Raw genomic sequence first — 2,488 nt, 5'->3', positions numbered from 1 at the left:
ACTTTCTCCTTTCTTCTAGTTAAAAATTTTATTTTTATAAAGTTGTTCAAATTACCCTGCTAATGTCTTTATAATAATCCATAGGATCTGAAGTAGCACCCCCTTTTCATTCCAAACATTGGTTATTTGTATCCTAACTTTTTTTTTCTTGATTGGTCTTGACAAAGTGAAAACAATCAGACATATTATAAACGATCCAATGTCTGGCTTTATTTTCTACTGTATATTTGCTTTATATTTTAATATGTCTTTATTTTGAGCATTTCCTTCCTTCTGTCAAAGTCAAATTTGGTAACTGTTGTTTTTCTATATTAAATTATCTTTTCCGAGGACCGTGGACGCCGAGCTTCCCGGTAAGCCGAGTGCCGGGCGGTAGCGGTCCCTGTTGAAGCCCCCAGTGCCCAGGACCTGAGCTGGACCAGTTCTCATCGTGAAGGCAGCTCTACCGCAAAGATGGTCAAAGTACCTAAAACCCCAAGAACTTTCTGTAAGAAGTGTGGAAAGCATCAGCCTCACAAAGTGACCCAGTATAAGAAGGGCAAGGATTCCCTGTATGCCCAGGGAAAGAGGCGCTATTATTGGAAGCAGAGTGGCTACGGTGGGCAAAGCCAATTTTCCGGAAGAAGGCTAAAACCACAAAGAAGATCATGATGAGACTTGAATGTGTTGAGCCCAACTGCAGATCCAAGAGGATGCTGGCTCTTAAGAGATGCAAGCATTTTGAACTGGGAGGAAATAAGAAGAGAAAGGGCCAAGTGATCCAGTTCTAAGTTTTGGGAATCTTTTGTTCTTTGAATTTTGAGAGGAAAATGTTGAAGCTGTAGAAAAATTGCCTGTATGAAAATAAATACAGTGATATTCTTACTCAAAAAAAAAATCTTTTCTGTCATTTTGTTCTAAATTTACTATGAAATCCATGTTAAAGTCTCCATGTAGGACTATAGATTAATTATTCCTTTAGTTCTGTTAGCCTTTGCTTTGTATATTTTGATTATTTCATTAGGTTTATACAAAGTTAGAATTTGTATATATTCCTGGTATTTTGAGACTCTATCCTTATGAAATACTTCTCTTTAAACTCTAATAATGCTTCTATTTTTATGTCTATTTTTGTCATATGATTGCAGTTAGAACAGATTTCTTTTTATTGGTTTTGGTATTTTTCATATTTTGCCCTTCAATCTATTTGTCATTTTATTTAAAGGGTGTCTCTAGTTTTTTATCGAAACTGAATTTGTTTCTAACTAGGAAACTAAGCTATTTAATGGAATAACTGATATAATTGGTTTAAAATCTACCATTGTACAATGTGCTTGCTCTTTGTCTCACCTCTCTTATGTAACTTATTTTCTCTTTCCCTGACCTTTTAAAATAGTTTTATTATAACATTTTACCATTCTTTTAAGTAGTTAGTTACACATTCTTTCATTCCTGTTTAATGTTTTCCCTAAAGACTACAACCTGAAGACATGATTTAAAATCCAATATTAATTACCATTTTTATCAAACTTCAAATGATATAAAGAACTTAGACTACTTTAATATTACTCATTCCTTTCTGAATTCTGCATACTTTATATGTATCTATAGATACATATATCTATATATATAGATATATGTATATGTATATATGTATATATACTCATATATATAGATATATGTATCTATAGATATAGATACATATGTGTATATATATATATATATATGTATTTAAGGAAACACTGTTGTTTTTAATGATGATAATGTTTTGTAGTTTTATACTGAGAATATTCATTTAGATTTACCTTTTTAACAATGTGCACCTCCAAACTGCAATGTGGAATAATTTTCCATAAGCCTAAATACTACTTTTTAAATTTAGTGCAGGCCTGCTGATGATAAATTATCTCATTTTGGTTTTCTAAAAATATATTTAATTCACTTCAATACATGAGGGATAAATTCAATACATCATAGAATTTTAAATTTGCAATTATTTTATTTTTACATTAAATATATTATTCCCTGTCTTCTTATTCCTTTTTTGTTGTTGTTGAGAAGTTGTCAGTCATATTGTTGTTCTTAATAATATCATGTCATTTTTTTACTGAACTTCTTTAAAGATTTTCACCTTGCATTTTATTTTCAGCCGTCTTACTACAGTGTAACTTGGTTTCAATTTTTTTGTATTTATACTTCCTGAGGTTTTTTTTTTTCCTTTTTTTAACATTTCTTATTGATTTATAATCACTTTACAATGTTGTGTCGAATTCCAGTGTAGAGCACAATTTTTCAGTTATACATGAACATACATATATTCATTGTCACATTTTTTTCTCTGTGAACTACCATAAGATCTTATATATACTTCCCTGTGCTATACAGTATAATCTTGTTTATCTATTCTACAATTTTGAAATCCCAGTCTATCCCTTCCCACTCTCCACCCCCTTGGCAACCACAAGTTTGTATTCTATGTCTATGAATTTATTTCTGTTTTGCATTTATG

General features: G+C 30.9%; 1 pseudogene across 1 annotated transcript; it reads left to right on the top strand.

Moving 5' to 3' along the window:
- The first annotated feature begins 453 nt into the window (after window positions 1-453).
- Window positions 454-866, top strand: LOC102544296 (large ribosomal subunit protein eL42-like; annotated as a pseudogene). Its single transcript, XR_012067640.1, has one exon. The product of XR_012067640.1 is annotated as a large ribosomal subunit protein eL42-like (transcript).
- The last annotated feature ends 1,622 nt before the right edge of the window (window positions 867-2,488 follow it).

The sequence above is a fragment of the Vicugna pacos genome, chromosome X (genome assembly GCF_048564905.1).
Source record: "Vicugna pacos chromosome X, VicPac4, whole genome shotgun sequence".
Taxonomy (NCBI): Eukaryota; Metazoa; Chordata; class Mammalia; order Artiodactyla; family Camelidae; genus Vicugna; species Vicugna pacos.
This window is presented reverse-complemented; position numbering and strand designations above follow the sequence as displayed.